Source organism: Vanellus vanellus (assembly GCF_965231255.1).
Source record: "Vanellus vanellus genome assembly, chromosome: 3".
Taxonomy (NCBI): domain Eukaryota; kingdom Metazoa; phylum Chordata; class Aves; order Charadriiformes; family Charadriidae; genus Vanellus; species Vanellus vanellus.
The window spans coordinates 82,802,065-82,827,971 of NC_138907.1; positions in this window are offsets into that span (position 1 = coordinate 82,802,065).

Sequence of the window (25,907 nt, forward strand, 5' to 3'; positions counted from 1 at the left end):
TTTATACAGAACATTTGAACCAGTAAATAATTTTAATTTAAAATTTATATATACATAGGTATGTATTTGTTCTCCCCACATATCTGCAGATCTGGTTATCTATGAAAGCTACTGAAATCTTTCTACATGGTTCAGATGTGCATATTATGTGTACGTGCATATAGATGTATATTATGCATTTCATGTCAGTTCAATGCCGGCTATCTAATTTGAGATAAACACAATTCTGTTTAATCTTTTTTCACATCTATAAATAGTGTGCATATAAGTGCTTTTTGGTCTCATGAAATTTTTGGAAGGCAAAGAACAAGGTAAACAGATTATTTTTTTTTCTCCTATATTTTGAGTTAATGATTTTTTAAAAAGAACATCTTTGTCCTAAATCAAAACCACACAGCCTGTCAATGGCTTTTGGTGATTTAGAAAACAACTGTGGATCATATGGCACACAAAGGAAGAATGAGTTCACTGAAACTACCACCAAACAGAATTTTAGAAGCAGAAATAGAACTGGGTAGGAAGTGGTTTTCCTGTCCCGCGAAAGTTTTCGAGATCTCGTTCTTCCCATTATGCATCAGAATGAACCCAAGGCCCGCCAAAGATGACAGAGGGAGAAAGATAACAAAGCCCAGGTCTGTCAAAACAAGAGAAACAAAGACACAGGGTGAATGGGTGAGCTCATGGCATCCACGTTTAAGCAGCCTGTTAGGTAGGGCCTTCCCTGTGCACCCGCCTGGACGCTGTCCTGTGCAACCTGTTGTAGGTGACCCTGCTCTGGCAGGGGGGTTGGACTAGATGACCTCCAGAGGTCCCTTCCAACCCTGACTTTTCTGTGATTCTATGATTCGCTGGGACAAGGAGCACCAAGGTGTAGGCTTCTGTTCGGACCCCAGCCTGGGGCCCGAGCCTCCCCCTGGGTGACTAAGAGCGCTCAGCTCATGTCAGCTGCATATTAGGTTGGCAGTTACTAGACTATCAATTGTTCCATAAATTATTTTGATGCAGATATCTTCTTTGTCCATCTTTATTAAAATTTTGGTGATGATATGCTGCTGTTTCCAACAAAAAGTTTTCCATTCCTTGGGAATCTCTGCCCTTGTTTAGTTCTTACAGCACTCATTTTTTCTCACAGTGTTCAACACAGAGGATGCAAAAATTCCTGTTAGTTTTCTAATGGCTGCACTTGAATTAGAGATAAAATCTTGGTCCCAAATCCTCAAAGGCATTTATGTACCTAACTCCCACTGAGAGACGAAGACCAGACCAAAAAAAAAACCAAACCAAGAGCAATTTGGGTATCACCACTACGAGCTTGCAGACATCTGGGACCTCCAATAGAATCCAGATGGACTATTTCTGCCTCAGTCCCTGAAGCATAGGTGCACATTGGACTGACTTTGATGACTGAGCCCCAGCAATACAATGTGCCATCAGAAAGCAGTCACACCCTGGGGATGATGGAGAACTATCCTGTCCTGAAGAAGCATTTCTCTTAACTCTGCAGGCTTGAAAATGAACTAAGCAGAACAGCAGAAGCTCTCTGTCACCAGAGCTGTTATAACTGCACAACGAAGCTGCAGACCTTAACTTTCAGCTATGGTACCACCATATTCAAACCCAAATGTTACTCTGGAGATGTCTTAAGCCAGGTTAACCACATTTCCTGCCTCCTCCCTGCATTAGAGCCTCCAACATTCATTTCAGTTGCAGAGGTGAGGAAGGCAGCCCATCCAGTAATAGAAAGTCTGTCTCCAGTTGATAAGCTGGATGCCTGCTGCTTCTTTTCCGGTGACATCACTGGTTTTTTTTTTCTCTAGATTTCTCCTGACATGAAATGCTCACGATATGGCTACAGCAGAGAGCCCTGGCCTCAGGCAATAGTTCAGAGCAATGCTAATGCTCCAGGTAAATGCGGTGACTTCAGGAGAAGGAAAGCGAAATCTGTTTGCCCTCCTTTGTTGCTTGTTGATATAATTTCATTCCCAAATCACTTGATGGCAAAAGATGACTGGATACTTTAAACAACATCATTCTCAGAGAGTAGAAAGAGAACAAATGGTCTGCTGCACAGCTGTGTTCAACCCACCCACTGTACACAGAGTGTAGTTCAGCCTTACTTTCTTATGAGGGTAATAAGTGTGCACATAGAATGAAATTAAGAACCCTTCCAAGTTCCGGGCCAGGTGCTGGGCAGATGTACGGTGAGGGGGTGGAGAGACTGCAGGGAACCACCGAGAAGAAATCTACTCTTGTAGGCCACCAGGCAGCTGCAGAGCCCCACAAGGAAGCCCCGTCCAGGTCTGTGGTTTACCTGGGTGCCTGCAACAGAAAAGGATGGGAGAATTTGGCTCAGCAGAGGATTTAGCCTTTACACACCTGTCTCCATTCAGTAGCGATCCCATTTCTCCTTTGCTTTCCTGCACAGAACTAACTGCCACAGCTGCATCTCTTCCTCTGAGTCAGTCTCTGACGCTTATTTTCGGGATGGCTCTCAGAAGTGAGCAACGGGCTGGATTTGTCTCCTGGTAGCTGTTATTGACTTTTATTAGTACTTCATTTTGAGACAACTGTATGAAAAGAGCTATCTGAAATCTGCATTCTGTTGTTGGCTTTCAATACATAACCTTTCACAAGTGAGATTTAATGAGTCACGTAAAAAATGATGAAGACCACACTTAATGAAATGAGCTACTTATACACATTCGTTATATAACCCAGATCATCACTTTCTGTAATCTAGTTATATTGAAATTTGCAGTGACGGAAGAACTACAAAAGAGAAGAAAAGTTAGGCTGATGTTATGAAATGTCCGCGTGGCTCATTTGGCTTTATGGAATGCATTAGTATTAACACAGCCTACTATTTTATGTAAATATATTTTTAACACTGTTTAAAATGAAGAATGTGGAAACAGCCAGAATATGTTGCTCAAGTCCCAGTCCCAGTCTTTGAACTGGCTTTTTTTTTTTTTTAAGTTTAAAAGAACAACAATGACATCCAGTGGTCGTAAAATTCTCCAACATTTTTTCTTCCATATTTTGACACCACATCTAGTGTAGAGACTAGATTTATTCTTAATAAAATTGTAAGCTAAGATACAAATGGTAATAATTTTATCTTTATTAAATGCTGAACAGAAGTGTAAAGCCTTAGCATGTCACCCTGAGACATTTTAAAGCAGACGTTTTTTAGAATGTTTGAATGCTCTCTAGACCTATTTTTGGTAACATAGCAATAAGTACAATGAATTTTCCCTGGAACTCTGAATTCAGTTAAAGTCAGAATAAAAATAGTACATGCTTTTTAAAACTACTTTTCATCCATAAGTACTTAGTAGTATCAGCCCTTTCTTTCCTGTCTTCTATGCCTGTTTTATGCATTTAGAAATCAGCAGCACCTGGTAGCTTTGCTATGCTCTGCTTTGTAGACAAGAAGCTGCATCTCAGCTTGCAAATAATGTGATGAAGAATCTTTTGTCCTCTCCCCAAGAGACAGAAAAGCTTTAAAGAGTCTTCTAAATCCACACGAATCTCAAACAATCAAGATCTACTTCCCCAGCAAGATATGTTACAGTTACAAACACCCAAAACTGCTGTACACAAACAGCATTTTCTATAGTGGTATGTACCATACCATTCCTAAAGATAAGTATGCTAAGAATGAAAAATGTCCCTTATAATTACTTCACCCTTCCCTAAGAAAAAGAAAATGCAGATGCCCATAAATATTGAAAAAAGGTGTGAAGTGGTGAATCATACGTTATTTTCTAAGGTTCTGTGAACCAGGCTGGAAATGAAGGGGAACCTCCCAGCCTGAAGGCCAATCCACTAATGCAATTTAATTTTCACTGCTGGTAAAGGTTCAAAAAGTCTTAAAAACAAAAATTATGCAGGACTTCATTTGAATAAAACCTTTTTTAGCGAGTAAATTACCAGAGGACTCTAGGAAATGTACCACCCACTTTTTTTCTTCTACAACCGTTTCTTCCCACTTCTCTGAGTACCAGCACTGTCCACCTTGCAGAACCCACCACAACACGAGGCTTTCACACCTCCAGCTCCTGAGCCACTGGGGTGACCCCGTACTACTGATCTTAGGGCTGAGTAAGCCCTGTGCAATGCCAGCTGCCAAGGGCATTCTCCATCTAGACTCTGGCTCACACAGCAGCGTACACCACCTGAAATCCCTCTCCTGGTCTCACACAGCTTCAGGGCTCTGAAGCTCTCATTCTGCAATAGGTAAATCACTTGGCTTCAGGAGCTGGAAACAATCTAGGGGCTTCCCAGGGAGCCAGACAAACCTGGAGTTGCAACAGGGAATGCATGGATTTCAGTTAACCATCAACATTTTAAGCAAAGATGGATTTATGTAGAGGGAAAGGGATTCAGTAGTGTCTCCTGTGGCCAGTTGGATTTAATGAGACAGCTCTTGCTGTGGAGATTTCTTTCCCAATCTAGCAGCCCAGCGGGGATGAGTTAAGAGGTGGGCTGCTATTTTTTGTTACACAGTCATTCTCCCTTCCTTCAGTTTAGCTTGAGGTGGTGCATGTCAGTACATTTGAGAACACTAAAATCAGCGTGAGAAAACTGACCTGTTTTTTAAAACAAAAATTAAAACTTTTGGAAGAATAGTGCTGTGTTTCTCTTCTCCTGGGAATACGTCTGCACTTTGTGCTCTGTGAGATTTGCTGTATCGACAGTATATTTTATTTTCATTCATCTGTCTCTATTTGGCAGAGGCACAAGCAGACTGCTTTTACAGTTTGAGAACTGTACCTGGATTGACATATCATCTGCACTAGAGAATGAATTAAACTAATCTTGGCCTTTTCTCCTTGCTAGTGTTACCTGACGGCTTCTTTCACCCCAGCATTACTTGGAATTTTTTACCAACTTTCATCAACACATTTCACTCTACGACCTTCTGAATGCCTTGAAATTATCCACAGTCAAAAAATGAAACCATGACAGTTAAAGAGATATAGACTGTATATTTCTTTCCCCTGAAAGGATTGGCCTGATACTCTCTCAAGTAAGAACTCATTTGCAGTCTTCCCACCTACTGCAGAGATTGCATAGGGATCGACACTCCTCCTGGTGTATCTCTTGGCAAAATACACTTGCAACTCAAAGTGGAGAAAGTTAGCCCTTGATTTCTTCCTAACATAGTATGCATGGTTCATAAAGCCTCCTCTCATCTGCATTTGGGTTGCAAGTCTCCATAGGAAACAGGCACAGCCCTGCCAAGAATTGTATACGGCTTTATGAGGTTGAAAGTATCATTACTGAAGTATTGAAAGTATCATTAGAGCATTCACTGCTAAAGCTGTCCCTCATGAATCCCATACTCTGGAGGCGAGGGGGAAGGTCTGGAGAGAGAAAGATATTCCCTCAGTTGAGAAGGACCGGGTCAGAGACCACTTGGCCAAGCTGGACATTCATAAGTCCATGGGCCCTGACGGGATGCACCCGCGAGTGCTGAGAGAGCTGGCAGATGTTATTGCTAGACCACTCTCCATAGTCTTTGAAAGGTCATGGAGAACAGGAGAGGTGCCTGAGGACTGGAGGAAGGCTGACATCACTCTGATCTTCAAAAAAGGCAAGAAGGAGGACCCAGGGAACTACAGACCGGTTAGTCTCACCTCTGTCCCTGGGAAGGTAATGGAGAGACTCATTCTGGATGTCATCTCCAAACACGTTGAGGAACAGGAAGTTATTGGAAGTGGTCAACATGGATTTACCAAGGGTAAATCATGCTTGACCAATCTGATAGCTTTCTATGATGTTATAAGTGGTTGGCTGGATGAGGGGAGAGTCGTAGATGTCATCTACCTTGACTTCAGCAAGGCTTTTGACACTGTCTCCCATAACATCCTCATTAGGAAGCTGAGGAAGTATGGGCTGGATGAGGTGACAGCAAGGTGGATTGAGAGTTGGCTGTGTGACAGAACTCAGAGGGTTGTGATCAGCAGCACAGAGTCTAGTTGGAGGCCTGTAACCAGTGGTGTCTCCCAGGGGTCAATACTTGGTCCAATCTTGTTTAATATATTCATCCATGACCTGGATGAGGGGACAGAGTGTATCCTCAGCAAGTTTGCTGATGATACCAAACTGGGTGGGGTGGCTGACACCCCAGAGGGCCGTGCTGCCATCCAGCGTGACCTGGACAGGCTGGGATGCTGGGCAGAGAAGAACCTAATGAGGTTCAACAAAAGCAAGTGCAAGGTCCTGCACCTGGGGAGGAAGAATGCAAAGCACCAGTATAAGTTAGGGGTGGACCTGCTGGGAAGTAGTTCTGACGAGAAGGATCTGGGGGTCCTAGTAGACAGTAAATTATCCATGGCCCAGCAATGTGCCCTTGTTGCCAAAAAGGCCAATGGAATCCTGGGCTGCATAGGGAAGAGTGTGGCCAGTAGGTCGAGGGAGGTCATTCTCCCCCTCTACTCTGCACTGGTGAGGCCACAACTGGAATACTGTGTCCATTTCTGGACTCCCCAGTTGAAGAGGGACAGGGAACTGCTGGAGCGAGTCCAGCGAAGGGCAACTAAGATGATTAAGGGCTTGGAGCATCTCCCTTCTGAGGAAAGGCTGAAAGAGCTGGGACTCTTTAGCCTGGAGAAGAGAAGGCTGAGGGGAGACCTTATTATGGCATACAAGTATCTAAAGGGTGGGTTGAAGGAGGATGGAGCCAGGCTCTTTTCAATGGTTCCCAGTGACAGGACGAGGGGCAATGGGCACAAGTTAGAACATGGGAAGTTCCGTTCAAATACGCGGAGAAACTTCTTTACGGTGAGGGTGACGGAGCATCGGCACAGGCTGCCCAGGGAGGTTGTGGAGTCCCCTTCTCTGGAGGTTTTCAAGACCCGCCTGGATGCAGTCCTGAGTAATGTGTTCTAGGCAATCCTGCTTTAGAAGGGGAGTTGGACTAGATGATCTCTAGAGGTCCCTTCCAACTCTGAAAACTCCGTGATTCCGTGATTACTGAAGAAAGGTATCAGCTGAGGGGGGAGGAAAGCTTGTTAATGAGCAATGTGATCTGTTTCCCTTCTCTAGCGACTTGCCTTTGCTACACACATTGATCAACGGTGAAAAGCAAAGGCAAACATGGAATGAAGGTGTTCTAATTTTCAATGCATGTATAACAAAACCTTCATTTAGCATTTCTACAGAAATGATTATGCTTACGTTAGTATGAAATATATAATACAGATACATTAATATTATATTTATATAAGTGTAGAGGAATTAAGAGCATAACTGAAAGACTGTGGAAAATCTCTGACACTACATAGATCTTGAAGGGGAAGAAAAATATGCCATAGGTATACACAGCACAATACTATCATTGTTCTGAATTATCCTTTATTCGAGGACAGAACACAGCCAAAACAAGAAATCCCCATGGATATCAACTGACATTATTTTACTGACTTTATTTGGATGAAATCAATTTGCAACTATCATCTTTTGAGCCTCTGTGCCCACTGCCATCTCCACTGCCCACATTAGAGCTCACCTCCTTTATCCTCCATCTCTTCTGCTCTCTGACTGGTACCCAGGGACCTCCACCGAAGGTTCCTGCACAAGGTAGCACCTGAGAAGGCAACACCTCTCCAGCAGACAGCCCACCTTGTTATGGAGTGCACACTGGAGCACACTAAGTCAAAAATTGTGTTTTTGATGAAGAATGAAGCGCTCCAGCAACCCACTTCGCCAGGGAATTACCTAAGCAGTTCCTCTCATCAGCAGGAGTCATGAGCTAGTTTCCAGGCACATCAAAAGAATAACTGTCCTGTGAAAACAGAAGATGAGTTGACTTCACTTGCTAAAATATGTGCTGTCCCCTCAGGACGAAAAAAACCAAAAAAGAATCCATGGACACAAAGCAGCAACATTTCACTTTTTATTATTGTCATTAATATTGCCTTTGTGCTTAGCAGTCCCAGGCAATACTGAGGAACAGAAATGCGCAACCACAGAACAAAAGCCACAGTCCCGTCCTAACAAGCTTGCAATTCCAAGGCAGCAGATGGACCCAGACAGGTGGCAGAGTACAAGGGCTCTATGAAACAGGCCTGATCTCAGGGCAGCCTCCTGCCTAATATTGTTGACCTTGTGTAAGCCCCATGACCAGGTTTGGCATAATATTTGAACAAGAGGGAAATAGCATCAACACCTCAAACTTGCAGCCCCTTGTAATAAAAACACGTGATAATTTAGGCACAGAAATACATATATATAAATGTGTATGTGCCAATCACTTTTGTCAGATTTTAGTGTCATGTGAAATACTCACCACACTAGGCAAATTATTATAGAATCATAGAATACTTTGGTTTGGAAGGGAATTTTAAAGGTCACCTAGTCCACTGCAATGAGTAGGGACATATTGAACTCAATCAGGTTGCTCAGAGCCCAGTCCAACCTGATCTTGAATGTTTCCATGGATGGGGCATCTACCACCTCTCTGGACAACCTGTTCCAGTTTCTCACCAGCCTCATTGTAAATAAATTCTTCCTTCTATCTAGTCTAAATCTACTCTCTTTTATTTTAGCACTGTTAGTCCTCATCCCACTGCAACAGGCCCTGCTAAAAAGTTTGTCCTGGTCTTTCTTATAAGCCCACTTTAAGTGCTGAAAGGCCACAATAAGGTCTCCCTGGAGCCTTCTCTTCTCCAGGCTGAACAACCCCAACTCTCTCAGCCTGTCCTCACAGGAGAGGTGCTCCACCCCTCTGATCATCTTTGTGGCCCTCCTCTGTACCCAGTCCAACTGGTTCATGTCTCTCCTGTGCTGAGGGCTCCAGCGCTGGACACAGTACTCCAGGTGGGATCTCACAAGAGCTGAATAGAGGGGCAGAATCACTTCCCTCGACCTGCTGGCCACGCTTCTTTTCATGCAGCCCAGGATACAGTTGGTTTTCTGGGCAGTAAACGCACGTTGTCTGCTCATGTCCAGCTTTTCATCTACCAGTATCCCCAGGTCCTTCTTGGCAGGGCTGCTCTCAATCCCTTCATGCAATACAACCCCCTGTACTGATACTGGGGGTTGCCCTGCCCAAGGTGCAAGATGCTGCACTTGCAAAATTTAGAAGTCCTAACATCAGCTCCTGCATGTGCATTCCTTTTGGCTCCCACTACTGCTTTTTTATCAGTAGTTTGCCAAACTTTAGTAGTTTTCTCAGTCAAGATAATCATCAAGTTAGCTGTTTTAATGGCACAGAGACTAAATGGATATATAAGCTTTCATCAATCTATATTCTTTGGAGTGTTTTTATTTTATAAAACAAGTAATGTTGTTAAAAATGGTACATTTTAGTTTGCCTAGGACCCCAACTGTTAAAAATAATCAAATGCAAATCTAAAACCTTCTGAAAGCCATTACGTTTGTCTGGAACATCAAAACCAGCCAGGAATGTCAATGTAACATAATAAATTTGCTCAGGGGGTTGGATTGTCAAACTTCTTTAGAAGTTTTGTAGTTGCTGTATTATAAACCGAGAAAAACTGGTAAAGTCATTTTAGTTGCAGCTCAGACCACTCAGGGTCTAACCATAACAGCTCCCAGCAAGCACATTTTAGGTAGGCCAAAATATTAGAGCTTGAAAGTGCAAAGAGTACAGTAGCTACACTTGTAAAACAGACATTTCCAGCTTAACTCACAGGGCAAGGTTGCTTCAGGGCCCATGGCTGTAATGATCACTGGAGTCCATTTTTTTTTTTAAAGACAAGTCTTTGGTTTATCTGCAAGTTTGTTCTCAGCTTCTGCTGATGAGCTGTGTCCTTCCTGCAAAGTTCCCATATTATTCTGAATCCCATTTTTCAATGTACAAATAGCAGCAGAAACTAGACATATAAATTCTAGTTTATTTTCTCAGTCCATTTATCCTGACTGCTGGAGCGAGTCCAGCGAAGGGCAACTAAGATGATTAAGGGCTTGGAGCATCTCCCTTATGAGGAAGCTGAGAGAGCTGGGACTCTTTAGCCTGGAGAAGAGAAAGCTGAGGGGAGACCTTACTATGGCGTACAAGTATCTAAAGGGTGGGCTGAAGGAGGACGGAGCCAGGCTCTTTTCAATGTTTCCAAGTGACAGGACGAGGGGCAATGGGCACAAGTTAGAACACAGGAAGTTCCGTTCAAATACACGGAAAAATTTCTTTACGGTGAGGGTGACAGAGCACTGGCACAGGCTGCCCAGGGAAGTTGTGGAGTCCCCTTCTCTGGAGATTTTCAAGACCCGCCTGGATGCAGTCCTGAGTAATGTGCTCTGGGCAATCCTGCTTTAGCAGGGGAGTTGGACTAGATGATCTCTAGAGGTCCCTTCCAACTCTGAAAATTCTGTGATTCTGTGATTCTGTGACTTTATTTTATGAAGGCACAGTTCATAATACAGACTACCTGTTTCTTTTTTGTCCTTCTCTTTTCTCTAGGACAAAATGGAATACTTTTTTCTCTGTTCTACTTGACACTTTATTATTATATTTTATTATTATTAATGGCATGTACTGCATATTCACTCCTGCTGCTATCTCATGCTTGTTGAGAATGGTACATTGACACATCTTTCCTTCAGTCCTCTCTTTTAGTGCATTTCATAGAGTCATAGAATGGTTTAGGTTGGAAGGGACCTTAAAGATCATCAAGTTCCAACCTTCCTGCCATAGGCAGGGACACCTCCCACTAGACCAGGTTGCTCAAAGACCCATCCAACCTGGCCATGAACACTTCCAGGGATGGGGCATCCACAACTTCTCTGGGCAACCTCTTCCAGTGTCTCATTACGCTCAATGTGAAAAATTTCTTCCTAATATCTATTTTAAATCTACCCTCATCCAGTTTGAAACCATTACGTCTCATCCTATCACTACGTGCCCTTGTAAAAAGTCCCTCCCCAGCTTTCCTGTGGGCACCCTTCAGATACTGAAAAGCTGCTGTAAGGTCTCTTGCCAGGTCATGTTGAGCTTTTCATCCACCAACACCCCCAAATCCTTCTCTTCAGGGCTGCTCTCAATCCATTCTCTGTCCAGCCTGTATTTGTGCATGGGATTGCCCCGACTCACGGGCAGGACCTTGCACTTGGCCTTGTTGAACTTCATGAGGTTTGCACATGCCCACCTGTCCAGCCTGTCCAGGTCCCTCTGGATGGCATGCCTTCCCTCCAGCATGTCAAGCTTGGTGTCATCGGCAAACTTGCTGAGGATGCATTCAATCCCACTGTCCATATCACCAACAAAGATATTAAATAGTACCGGTCCTGTTACTGACCCCTGAGGAACACCACTTGTAACTGTTCCCTCAGACTTGGGTCTTGCCTTCAACTCCCTTTTCCTGTTCTTAGATGGAATTTCTGCATTATTTAACTCTACTTGCAAACATATGGGTGACTGGTCTGCCTTCTCAAATCAGAGAACCTTTTACCCTTAGCAATAGTAAGCTTTTCTTGCCCTACATTCTCTCCGCTCTCTGACCATGGATGCACAGGCATCTTGCTTCTTGAAATCCACCAATAAAATCTACTTTTGGCTGATCTGTTCTCTTTAAGCAGTCCAGTTCTCAGTTTTAAGACTGCCTGTTCCGTTATACAATAACACCTTGACTTTCTGGTTCAACGTGTTGGCAAAAGGAGCCTTGTGGCTGGCTGCTGCCTGGCAGCTGAATTTTCACTGCCTCTTAGTGAGACCCTGGGATGTGGGGAACTTTCCCAAAGCAGCAGTTACATCCACAGTAAGTGAACGTGCATTGACCAACTTATCCTTCGCAGAGCGGTTCTGCAGCTGGCAGCCAGGGTATTGCCCAGCCAGAAATTTAGAGAGACAGCAGCCCAGTATTCCTCATTTCTGAATGCTTCAGCCACTTGCTGTTCCCCACTTGCAGCTCAGCACATGCTCCTTCTCTGCATTCATTGAAAGCAAAGTCACTTGAGTGTAACTGTTTTTAAAAATATGTATATGTTTCCTTATATAATTGGCTGGAGGTTTGGGGATCAGCAAAGAAGACACAGTGGACTTAATATTTTGCTTCCTGCATACCGGATTCATTGTGTCAATTGAACAACGTTCCTCTGTACCCAGTAAAGAATAGGGCAGAAATTGTCAGTGAAACAGGCACAAGCTGAGGTACTGAAGGACTAAATGTCTTCTCTGTGTTACACACCAGCTGCCAAGAAGATTTCAGAGAGACTTCAGCCGTTTAACAGCTATAATGCTCCATCCATGCGGCATTTGATGGACCATGCCCTTAACATAAAGACTGAGAAACTTTTCTCCACTAGAGATTCCCACGCGCAGAAGGCATATCACCTGGCAATTTATAGGTGAGCAGGTCTGAATCTCAAGGAAGGGGGAAAATAACCTTCTTCTATTCTGTTTCTAATGCTAAAAATGCCATATATTGTTATTTCTTCACCATCAGCAAAGTAAATAACAATGTACCAACAGATTGTGAAATACAAATAGAGGCTTTGTGGGAATTAATTTATTTACTATCATCAGTTTATATTTCAACTAAGTTGATGCACATGTAGATGAATGTTAATGCCAATGCTTACTATAGATGCAGAGCTATCATTAAAAAAAAAAAAAAAGAAAAAGAAAAAGAAAAAAGATCTTAAAGAGGATAAACCATTCCAGATATGGAATGCAGTGTAAAGCATCGTCAGATATCCCAAAGTTTTAGCATTTGCCATGGATGTCAACTTTGGGAGTACAAGAATGTGATGCCTGGATCAATAAATCTGGTCTTCCATAATAACAGGCAAAACTGCTCTATTGAGGAATTTTTAAATAACAGCACTCACTGATATATTGCACTAAAGGTAAGATTATAATTTAAATCTCATATAGAAATATAAATCTGTTGTGCTAAGAGTGTCCGTCACACATTAGATCAGAAATTAGCAACTCAAGTTAAATATTAATTGGGAGTCCAATGCAGGCTGTACACAGCTTAATGTTTTATAATCTGTTAGGAGCTAAACTACAAAATCTTCAAAGGATTAATAACATCCTTAACAGGGAGTCCCATCGTACACTCAAGTGTCCTTTAAGCAACTACAGTTTAACAGGTTTGTTAATAAATAAGATCATTTGTGAATAAAAATACTTACAAATACAAATTAATCTATTCAAAACAAACTGCTTAGTCTTCAACCTTTCCTGTGAAATCCATATAGGTTATTTTTTTTGTCACTTATCCTAAGACAAACAGAAAATTATATTCCATTCATAGTAATTAGCTTGATTAGCCTCACCTTCTTACTCAGGCATATTCCTACAAAGAGACCCTAAGGTGAATATGTTAACAGCCTCCTATTTTGTAAAACAGTGTTATATTTCAGCATATAAAAGCCCAGCTAAAATATGTGATTACTATTCATTTGATTTCTGCACGGACTGCTGTGGGATTTATCAAAACTTTTTTTTTTTAATGAGAAAACCCGATTCTGCCCATCCCAAAACTACAATTATGATCTCATTTGTGACAAAAAAAGAAACGTGTGTGTTTATTTCAAGACAGCTGACTGGCCTAAAGTCTTTTAATGTAAAACCCGACTGTGGATAGCTCACAGGCAAATCTCATCCTGCAGAACTATTTAAGGCTATCCCTATTCCCCCCCTCTGAGGTTTACCTTGGTTAGCTGTGTAGATATCAAAACTGAGCATCTGCACTAGAATTTTACATCAGGACAACTAAAGACAACTAAAGACAACTAAAGTTTTCAGTATAAAGTACCCACGAAACTTTACTCTTTTCAGCCAAGAGAATCTGTGATCCTTTGAGTGTGTCAGCACCTCATCTGTAATGACTGGAGAATGCATCTGAATCTGGTCTTAAGCAAATACTTAGGTGTGCACAGTGCAATTCAATATTTCAGCCATGATTTTTTTAATGGATCGGGGGACCTTGAGCCACCCAGGTGGGGAATGAGAAGGTGAGAAGAGAGGTCCCTGGTCATACAGGGAAGGAAAGTGTTCCTCCTTGGAAAGGAGGAACACCAAAAAAAAAGAGGCCAGTTGCAGGTCCATTGCTCTGCCTCAGCAAGAAATGCTCTGTTGAAGCTGGGCACTGCAGGGGGTTAACGGGCTACAGGCAGGAGATCTTGGGGGCCCTAGCAGAGTGGGAAAGACATGGCAGTATTTTTTTACAGTCTGATCCAAGGCAGCTTTAGTTCATTTTAATCAAAGATTTAAATGAATTTTATTTTCTTTTCTCTTTTCTTTTCTTTTCTTTTCTTTTCTTTTCTTTTCTTTTCTTTTCTTTTCTTTTCTTTTCTTTTCTTTTCTTTTCTTTTCTTTTCTTTTCTTTTCTTTTCTTTTCTTTTCTGTTTTTTCTTCTCTTCTCTTCTCTTCTCTTCTCTTCTCTTCTCTTCTCTTCTCTTCTCTTTTTCTTTTTCTTTTTCTTTTTCTTTTTCTTTTTCTTTTTCTTTTTCTTTTTTCTTTTTCTTTTTCTTTTTCTTTTTCTTTTTCTTTTTCTTTTTCTTTTTCTTTTTCTTTTTCTTTTTCTTTTTTCTTTTTTTCTTTTTTTTTTCTTTTCTTCCACGGGGGGCATTGTAACCCCCAGCCTCTCTACTTTGATTCTTGCCCAAGCTGCATACTGAGAGCTGGTGTGATCTATTGTTAATGTTTGAATGGATTTCTGTTTGGGCTGGGATACCAAATGAAGGCTTGGTGAGCCACACAAAATAAATAATGGACAGGAAAGCTTGTTTTCCAGGCTGAAGTGGAGTGGGACGGGGAGTAGGGGTTCACGAGGGAGGGGCTGGAAAGGTAGTTGGTTAAGATTTATTTGGCAGACATGTACCACTATCCTGTTTGAATTGTATTTGAATTAATTAACTTCATCTGTGTAAACTGGGTCAGTATCCTGTAATTTCCTAAGGGTACAGCTGTATCAGGAAACTGAGTAGTCAGCAAAGCTGGTTGAATAGTTAAAATAACTGATTTACAAATATTTCCAGGAATAAAACCATTGAGTTTCGTTTCTTATGATTTATAGGGCAATATAGGAAAATTTATCTTACCTGAAAAACGTCCTTTCTGTAAGAGGGGAAGTCCACAGCTCCTTGGGTTTTGTGCTCATACTTTCCGCTCTCTGGAGGCAGAGCCAGACTGGTCAAATGAGGCCGTACATCAGCGAGACTCACAGGTTTCCAGTGCAACTTCATAGAAAGGAGTCCTTTACAGCTTAATTCACAGCTAAGCTGATAGAAAAAAAAAAAAAAAAAAAAAAAAAGAGATCCACACAAATAATTTGTGCTGCAAAAGAGTTTAAACTTCCATGGCAACCGCTTTTGTGTTCCATAGCATCTCTCATAAAGATATGTGTAGATGGGGGGCAGAGAGAGCATTCACGATGAAAACAGAAGGCAGTTTGCAACTCTGTGCCTAACTCTGAACTGCCTTTCTTATGCTAGGTGAGTAGATGAGGTCTTCTAGTTCTCTTGCTAGAAGAAATGAAATGTACGCAAACATCCTACCAAGAAAGACAGCAGGTTTACTACAATACACTACCCATTAGGTGTCAGGGAATGTAAGAAAATAGTGAATGAAAGAAGTAGGTCTCACTGCCCTTCCCTTAAAAAAGAAAAAGAGTATCAGTTCAGAAACAGTATGCAGAATGTGTTGCTTCCTCCAGATAATGGCAGGATCTGAGGAAGTTTGCCTGTATGGTTTTGAGAACTTAAGAAAAAAATGAAAAAAATCTTCATACATTTCTGTGTATGTCAGAAAAGAGCTGCCTAGCCTGAAGTCTTCCATGGTTAATAAGGAAAAAGCACAAATATTTAAAAGAGAAAAAGAGATTGCCGGCTTTTAAAGCTTTGGCAAAGTATTGATGTAGTCATCTAATTACTGGAGCCTTACCAGCAGGGTGTTATTTTAATTTCTAATTAATGAGTAGGATTACAGATTATCATGATGAGAGATTTCCAAGTGAGATATTTCATTTACTTGGTTTTTAGAGGTTTTCCAACAACCGGGTTTCTCGAGAATTTGTAGAGGACTTTTTTCAATGTTTGCGGGTTTTGTGTGTTTCGCACGTGGCTGAATATAACATGAAAGAAACTAATTTCTTTTAACCAGTACTACTTCTCCCAGATAAGACTGTAACCTTAAACCACATTCCTTACTGTAATGATTGTAAGGCTAACAGCCTTCAAAGATGAAAATTTATCAGTATTTCTGAAAGAAAAAAAAAAAGAAAGATAAGAAGTTGCTTAGTCAGTGAGTTTAATTTCCAGGTAGGAATTGTTTTCATTAATAGAGTTTTGAGAAATATTATATCTGGTAGTAAGAACTGCTCTGTGGCTTTGCACAGGTCACAGTGATCTAGGAACTGAGCTCATTTATCGTCTGTTGTAAATAAAAAAGATGTCTTTTTGTTTCTATTTCTATCTGTATTTCTAGATAAATGAGAGAGACATAAGATCTTTGAACAAGTCCTGTTTGCCGAGTGTTTTCTCAAGGTTGAAAAAAGCGTGGTGAGTCCAAGTGGATAGCCTGCTTTATTTCTTCCTCTCATATCATCTTAATTTTTTCTGTCTAAGAGTAAAATTTTGTGGATTACAAAACCGAGAAGAAATTTTGAGTGAATCTTGCATCTCAAAGGAATTACAATATGTAACCAGTATTTTCCTTCATCTTACGCCATCTTACTTTCTTCACGGACTCCAAACACAAGGACAAAATGAAGGGCCTTGAAAATTAATTTTGAAGATGAATGACCAGAAGTTTCCCTATTTTTTTTTCTAGCAAATCAAAGCTATATCAGCAACGAGCTATACGGCCTTGCAGATGCAGACACAGATGTAGAGGTCTCTGAACTACTTCCAAAATTGGAAGCAGCACAGTCACATCAACATGATGTCCTATCATAATTAACTAATGGCAATATGGCTGCCACAAGCCACTCGAATATTTTGCACTACTCTATGCACTGTAGACAGATTGTATTTTGCCAAGCTTTTTGGCTGTCTCTGCATGCCACTGCAGAACATAATACCAATGACAATAATGTTGTGCAAAGACGTGTGAAAAGAGTATATAAATCCTTGCAAAAAAAGAAAACAGTGCAGAACAGAACTTGGATAAGAATATGTTGTTGTCTCACTACATTCCCCTAAAATGCGTTTCTTTAACCTAATTCACAGCAGGCTCTCAGGATCAGCAGTGATAAAAGAAGCAATGTGGGCAGTGACATTTAATTAAGTATTCATAGTTAAATTTTCAGATTTAAGTCTTAACTGATTTCCATCTCTTTTTCCTATGGTTCTGTGATATTTAGTGGTTTGTGACCAGTACAACAAAATACCTCAACATATGTTCAACAGTAACCTGTGTGTATTTCTATTGATTTCAGTGGCATTGATGTCAGGTTCAAAACTGTGCTCTTGTGTTGACTATGATAACACTTAACACTGTTAAGCAAAAGTAATAATAAAGGTAGAAATTAATTAAGACAACTGAGTAACTGAGATATATGTAGTTGGCAATAAAAGTAGAAATTATCCTAAGAAACTTCCTAGTAGGAAGTTACAGAGCTTTATTTTGACAGAGAATAATTTTGATATTCTGGATAATAAAAGAACAAAGCCTTTTAGTGTGCTAGCTTGCTGGACTAAGGTAGGGTTGATTTATTAGGTTTGTAGTTTGATAAGATAATTGAGAGGTTTAAGCTGTGCTGGTATCAAAGATATTGTACCATGTTTGTACAATAGCTGTGACCTTAACGATGCTGACAAAATAGATACAATGTATGTGCATGATAATTGATGTTAAATGATAGAATAAGAGGCACCAAATGCATTGTGAATACATTATTCTAAGAGTTGTAACCTATATATACATATCAATATATGTATAAATCTCCATGAAAAAAGCATTAAGTGTCAGGAATTTAATTGGAGCACCTTTGATAACTGCTTGACACTTTGTTCTACCATAACAAGCAGGTGTGGTCAAGAAAGGGTTAAAAATTGATTCATACATTGTATGTAAGAAGGCTTCTTTAATTTTTTGTTGTGAAAAATGCCAATGCTGCCTTCTGCTTACTTAACACCATAATATTTGAAATAATTACAGATGAATAATTGTTTCTTTTAATTTCATTTGTTGTGTGGCATCCTTGTTCACAAACAAATGGGAAACAGGAATACCATGAATATTAGTAAAAACTCAAATTATTATTTTCTGCTTCGCAACAATATTGTACTGTGGTTTTACTGAATATGCAAAAAGGAAAAAAAATGAAATATACTTTCAACCTAAAGCTAGGATGTTGTTTACAGTAGCATAAAATGAGACTGCAGTTACTTGTATGTATAATGTTGATAAATCAATTAAAAAAAAAAAAACAACAACAACAAACCCCATTTTTTCAGTGTTTCCAAATACTGGATCTGGCAGCTACAATATTAGCTACTAATTACCCTGCAAGGCTGATCTCCTTTGCAGGAGGTGGGCAGAGTTGCTTTGGTGGGCTGCAGAGTTCATCACAATCTGTTTACCTCAAGGCCAGTCAAATAGATATTATGGCCACAAATACTGTGTTTTAATAGTCAATGTTTGATGCTAAAAAGTTATTTTGGTTTCTGTGGTCCTACTGTGTTTACTTAAAGAGCATTTGAGTTCTATTTGGTCTAACGATTTACACATTTCCAAAGAGCTTTCAAACTTCTTTTCCGTACTGTAGAGTAATGCAGATCAGACAGCCCACTTCCTCCACAGCAAAGGGGCTTTTGTTTGTTATCCTGTCTGTGTTCCTTAGGCATTTCGTGATGAGGAAAAGAAACCCTGTGTAAGTCAATTGGTTCGATTGACTGAAGTATGCACATAGATTTAAGCACACGGTTAGAGTTACTTAAGATATTGAGAGCTTTGTTTCGAAGCATGATGGCTGTTTCTCTTGAAAAGTTATTCCTTATAAATATTTCATGCATGAAAGTGTTTGCAAATTATTTTTCTTCCCACCCAGGAGGTAAAAGAAAATTGTGTTACATGTGAAAGACCTAGTATTTAAATCCCTTTACTGGTAGCTATTTGGAACTTTCTTAACTTTATGCAAAAATTTATCAGTTTTACCCCATTTCTCATGTCCAGCTGGGGAACTGGTGAGCATCCTGTCTTTTAGCTTGTCTCTGGTCTTTCCTCAGTTACTGAGCAGCTCTACTTTCATATTACCTAATTTTTCTCTCAAAGAAGAGCAAAGGTGAAAGTAACTTACTAGAAAGGAAGTGAACACTTCTTTCCAGAATAGGATAAGCTGACAGATTGCCTCAGAATAATGAAAAATACTGGTTTTCTGGAGGCTACCAAAAACTTCTTTCATAGAAGAAAAAGTGAGATAAGGCAGAAGCAGACTGTATTCAGAGAAGGGACACTCCAAAATAAAAAGATAAACTTAACTAATGAAGACTGGATGACAGAACTGAGGAGAAATCATCAGTCTGAAATAACTGGATAAAAGAAGAAACCAGGAAGACGAAATTTGAAGAAAAAATATCTAATAAGATAACAAAATGCAGAATGTAGGGGTGACAATGAGAGACAGAGGACAACATCAGAGACAAAGAAGCATCAGGCATTAAGGGACCCATGATGGTATACGCAGAAGGAAAGGGAGAGTGAGGAGGAGAAATATGGAAACACTGATAACAAACAGCCTTAAACTACTGAAATGGGTCCTGTATGGATTAGATGCCTGATTTGATATATTTATAAAATCCCTTTCTAAAGGTATTTCTGTCAAAAATCTCTGTTTATCTCAAAGGCCTACCAGATAATCTTATAGCAATATTTAATGCTAAAGTGATCTCTAATATACCTGGCTGCCTTTTTTTTTTATTTCTATAAATCATACATTTTATGAAAACACTTCATGCTTCAGCACATTTTTTGCACTTCTTGTACTAAAATAATGGGAAAACCCCTTCTTTTCTTCTTGACATGTGTCACTGCTATTGAAACGAAAAGGCTTTTTTCCTCTATCTTTTTAATTAGTTTTGTATAGTGATGGGATAACTGCAAACTGTTCTGCTACCAACGATCTTTGAGCTATTGCATCTTTCCCCTCCTCTGAATTAAACTTGCTGAGTTCTAGATCTGTGGCCCAGCTGGTGTCAACAACAAGGATTCAGCTTTTATGACAATGGGACTCTCTTTAAGAATCTCTTTAAGACTGCTAGGAAGAGATAGGATCTACCTGAGCAATTGGACAAAAAACCAGATTTGCCAACAGGCTGATCAACCTTGAGAGGAGAGCTTTAAACTAGGAAAGATGGGGGCAGGGGGGACAGTAACCCACCCAAAACATGGAAGTGTTGGACTAGGTTGCCAAGCAAAGGGTGCAGTGAGATGTGGATAAGAGAGCCCTCAAGTTTGCAGATGATGCAGAACTGGAAGAAGCGGTTGACAGACCAAATGGCTGTGCTGCTATTGTGATCCCTACCAGCATGGAAAATACAGCTCTAGCATTTAATTTCAACTTCTGTGCATCAAAAATACAACACTAATCCATCTTTTAAAGGCTATGAGGCTAGACCTGGCCAGCTGTTTTTAGTGTAGCCAACTGCCCTCCCTTGGTCCCCCAGGAAACGTAGCATTTCTCAGCAGTGAGAAGTGGCTCTGGAGAAGAGCCTGGTTGGAGGTTCCTGGAAGGAGTAGAAATGGCTGCCTTTTGTCGGATGCCATAATACCCTCCAGGTTTGGTTTATGTTATAGGAAGTAACTGCTTCTGCTCAAGCAGCTCCACACAAAGGGCAGATCTGCAGGCTGGGCTTGGACAGGCTGTGGCACTCCTGAAAGCAGCACTCTGGGCTGCCGTGCTGCTGCCTCTGTAACAGAGAAAAGGAAATTCATAAAAGCAGCAAAACGCAGTGCTTTCATCATAGACACGGACACATGTGAAGAACTGATGAGGTCCTAGCTCTGGATGCTTTATACAAGGTTCATGAGCTAGCGTAGGCTAACATATGTCTGCACTAACAGTTGGCCCTAAGGAATGTGCTAGTGGTTAAATGAGACTGCTGGGGGCTGCTTGAAATGCCAGGGGACGTGCTTACCAAAACATGGGGAGGACCATATTTGCTAGGTTATCCTCACACGAGGCAGTGGCGCTGCAGTTTCCCACAGCCAAGGGAAGGCAGTAAAAGGGATAGGGGGTAGCTGGGATGTCAGACAATGATTAATGGGATGAAATTTAACAAGTCCAAATCCTGGATTCTGCACCTAGGACGGAGTAATGCTGGGCACGCGTATAAATTGGGAGAGGAGTGGCTGGAGAGCAGCCCTGCAGAAAGGGACCTGGGGGTGCTGGTCAACAGCAGGCGCAACAGGAGTCAGCAGTGTGCCCTGACAGCCACGAGGGCAAACCACATCTGGGGTGCATCAAACACAGGACAGCCAGACCATCAAAAGATTATCCCGCTGTAGTCAGCATTGGTGCGGCCTCACCTTGGATACTGTGTGTGGTTCTGGGCCCCACGATTTAAGAAGGATGTGAAGGTATTTGAATGCATCCAGAGGAGGGCAACAAAGCCGGTGGCAGGGCTGCAAGGCATGTCCTATGAGGAGCAGCTGAGGACTTTGGGCTTGTCTAGTTTGGAGAAAAGGAGGCTGAGGGGTGACCTCGTTGCTCTCTACAGCTTCCTGAGGAGGGAAAGTAGAGAGGGAGGTGCTGAGCTCTTCTCCCTGGTATCCAGTGACAGGACACATGGGAATGGTTCAAAGCTGCACCAGGGAAGGTTTAGACTGGACATAAGGAAGCATTTATTTACTGAGAGGGTGGTCAAACACTGGAACATCTTCCTTGAGAGGTGGTCGATGCCCCAAACCTGCCAGTGTTTGGGTATTTTGACAATGCCCTTAAAAACACACTTTAACTTTTAGTCAGCCTTGAATTGGTCAGGCAGTTGGACTAGATGATCATCACAGGTCCCTTCCAACTGAAATACTCTATTCTATTTTATGTAATAGTACCCAGATCGTTAGACTAAAGAGAGATCTTTGCTCAACCTGAGAATAAGGCGTCTGAATGTAGGTTTCTCTGTATATGTCTTTCTACATGTCATTGATAAATTGTCAGCTTAGTATTTGCTGGAATAAAGAAAGTTTTAAGGATTTTTTCAGTCACTGTAGTTTAATATTTGGTGTCCAGATTGTTTTGGAACAGTGCATTTCTGAAGAAGAAACATCATGTTTATGCTAACGTCTGTCTTATATTTGCCAGTGAGTATGTGTACCTCAATTTCTTTAAACCTGTTTTAACAGTGACGGATGGTGAAATGAAGTATGTCTGTAGTAACCTGACAAGCCATTAAATCCTTTTGTAAACTTGCACACAGCAGCAGAATAAATGACAGAAAATTGGAGAGACAGAATAACAATTTGCTTACCAGTTTCAAACTGTTCAGCATTTTAGCTACAGATTCTCTTTTGTATTATGCTTTTTATTGGAAGCTTTTTTAGACTCTGTTCTTCCATAAATTTCTTTGTAAATCATATATTTTCATTTCTCTAAAAGTAAAGTTACCAAAATATATAGAAATCATGTCTCTACTGTGTTTTTCCTGGGATAGCTACAGCTGTATAATTAATAGTTCTATTATAGTTGAATGATCCTATTGAATAAACACTAATTACTTTCGGGGTTTAGTTTGGCCTTAAAATCTGCAACCCATTTTCTGCTAGTCTTCCTACCATGCAGAGATTACTCGACTTATTTACATTAGCCTGGTATTCACGCAGATTTTTTTCAGATTCAACAGCTGGTAGGAGATCTTTTTCTCAGTAGATGTCTTTTGGCTTCTGATGTGCAAACCCAGTTTCCAAGTGTCTTTTCTAACTAGCGTTGTTTAGTATGTGATCAGCTGGACAGCCCTGTTACTGCTATTTGCTGAGGACCTCCCCAGGATCTCAGCCTTCCCAATTTGAAAGTAAATTTTGCAGTTCCTATGGCAGCTTATTTATTCTGAAAGAAGTAAAATAAGCAAGAAACCTTTTTATTCAGTCAGTTCCTCAAACTAATCATCAAGTATCATTACAGGAACTCTTTAGGATACACTATTGAAGTTTACAATTAAACTAAGCTACACTAAGTTTCTGAAGTTTCTTTTAGACTTACCTTGTTGATATGGACTATAAGGGCTATCCACTAAGAAGCACATATATGTTTATATTTAGTTTTGTTGAAAATGCAGCAATAATTAAATTAGAAACTTTAAAAATATAATTTTGGCTATTGTAACTACAATGAACTGCAGAGTAGATCCAGCATAACGTAATTTAATTTAAATGTTTTAAAACTATGAATAAGTGAAAACAAAGCTGCTCTGAAAGTGTTTGTTTTTTTTTTCTCCTATTCTCATATTTAAAGGAGATAGGTTAGTACAAGACACTATTTTTTTTAACTCTAAGAGGATGAATGAAAAATAATTGAATGAGCACATTGAAGAAAGTTATGTCTGTTCATTATCAAAATTGAGAGTATACTGAGTGCAGTTTGCAAGGGACTCAAGACCTGTCCTTAGTCTGATATCTTTCATTTTATTTGCCAGCCTGGAGGATGGTGTCACAATACCTATTAAATTGCAGACGATGCAGGAAGTATTGCAAGTACACTAAAGGTCAGGGTTAGAATTAAAAATGATCTTGATAGACTGGAGGAATGATCTGAAAAAATAGGATTTAATTCACTAAGAACAAACAGAAGATACCATGGTTAGACAGAAATAATCAGTGCCACAAATGTAGGGTGAGAAAAAAATGGCCACCAGTCGTACAGAAGATGATCAAGATATTATGGTGGATTGTGAATTGAAAGTGAGTCTTGACCTAGAAAAAATTAAAAAATGAGTTAGTGGGACGAAAGCGAGGATAACTGCCAAGAAATGTGAAACAAACTTTCCACTCTGCTTAGCTGGAGTACTACATCTACTTTGTGACAGTACTCCTCAAAGAGGATGTGAACCAAGTGAGACACTCTGCAATACAGCAATGATAACCACCATGGGCTTAGTAATATAAATATTGAGGAAATACTAAAGTTGGCTTGGGGAGGAATCTGAGAAAAAGAAAAGAATATCCTGGTCCCTATTATACATGGGTGTATAAGGCAGAAACATTTGGCTTAAATTAAAATATGACAGCTCAGGCTATACATTGGAATCACTTTCTAATGGAAGGATGATAACTGCCCCCCTGGACTATTCAGAATCCGTGTCTTTGCTTCTGACTTTGGAAGTCTTCAAGAACAGGCTGATCATGTGAATCAGGAATGACAGGTACAGTTGTTCCCTGTAGAGATTTCTCCAACACTGTTTTTTTCCTGTGACGTAGTTGCTATAAAAAGAAGCTCTTTATTAACCTTCCAGTTAACAAGCAAGAAAAATAGGTTAAAGTTTGTTGCATGTTGGCAGATTTACAGGTTGATGTAATATAAATTCCTGTCTTAATAAGATTGTATTCCAAAATTAGTATTTGGGAAATAGCCCTGGTAAACATTATAAAGGGCAACAGAAAAAGAACTTGTATTTTACCTTCTTTGTGGTTAGATTGTTATTTAAAATAATGATGGTAACTATGAGTTAATGGCCTTTGTAAAACTCATTTTGTTTGCAGCTGTTTTGGTTTTGTTATTTGATACCCATGCTGAGCCTTTCAAGAGACCAAACACAATTAAGTTACAACTTTCTGTATCAATTCCTTCTTTTTTTTTTAAGTAAATCCTGTTTTTTTCCTTTTAGGTTGTGCCACTCAGATGACACAGAGATTCATCAAAATATCTCCTGCTGACAGAACTTCACAACCCCTCAGCATGTGTTTGTGTACAGAACAAATTTCTATGAATTTGAAGTTATCAATCCTTCAACATTTTTGAAAAAAAAATTAAACAATATAAAGGACCCTGGAAGTGTACTCTGTTTTTTGTTGGAGAGCGATGGGGTCCCGAGAAAAGAGTGCTTGAATTCAACAACTGAACCTGTCCAGAAAATTATGTTTAACTACGATGGTTATGGGTTCCAGCAATCATCATGCTCACCAAAAAACCCCTAAGCCCGGGGTTTTACTGAAATGGAAAAATATGTCTAGAGCAATGGCAGCCAAAGAAAAATTTGCATATTGCTACAGGGGGAGAAACTTGAAGAAATCAGGAACTTCTGCTAGATACGTGCAGGTATATACCATTAAGATTGCTGAAACGCATCACATCTCTCCATTTTACCCCAGTCTTTCTTTTGACAACTGTGTATCTGTGTTTTACTTTAACCCTCCTTATGTGCTGTGTATGTCTTTAGTAATGTGTATTGTTTCTGAAACCACAGAGGAAAGAGGGGAAACAGAGGAACTGTAAAATCAGTCTTTATAGCTGGAGGTTATGTGGAGATTATGGTATTTGGGAACACACAGAGCTGTAGGTCATCTGCTTTTCTGAATCCTTCATTGTCTGTCTCAAGTAACCAAAAGTAACCAACCTACTTTTTCTTCTTCTCTGCCTCCTCTCCTGCATTTGCGAAATAAAAATCTAGTGATTGGGAGAGGTCAGTGCACAGATGATAGAAACTTGTGGCTGAGTCTTAGTTCACGTGGCAATGATGCAAAGATGGCTGGAAGGGAAATTAACCAATGAATCTGGTAAGGAAATTATTCTCAATTCAAAGAACAGATGTGGTTTTTTCTGTTTTCTGTTATGGTTTAAATGGGGAGATTTGGTTTGATACCCAAGTTACAACTATACAGTGAAAATTTTTCTGATTCATTTTGACATCACCCACATCCTCTAAAAATTAAAGCATCCTTGTGATTGTACCCATCCTCTGTAGACTTTGCCTTCACAACGTTAGATTACTCTTGCAATCTCTGCATGATTTAAATCCATCTGGAAACTAAAGCTACTGTAAAATCTGGCTGCCTCAAA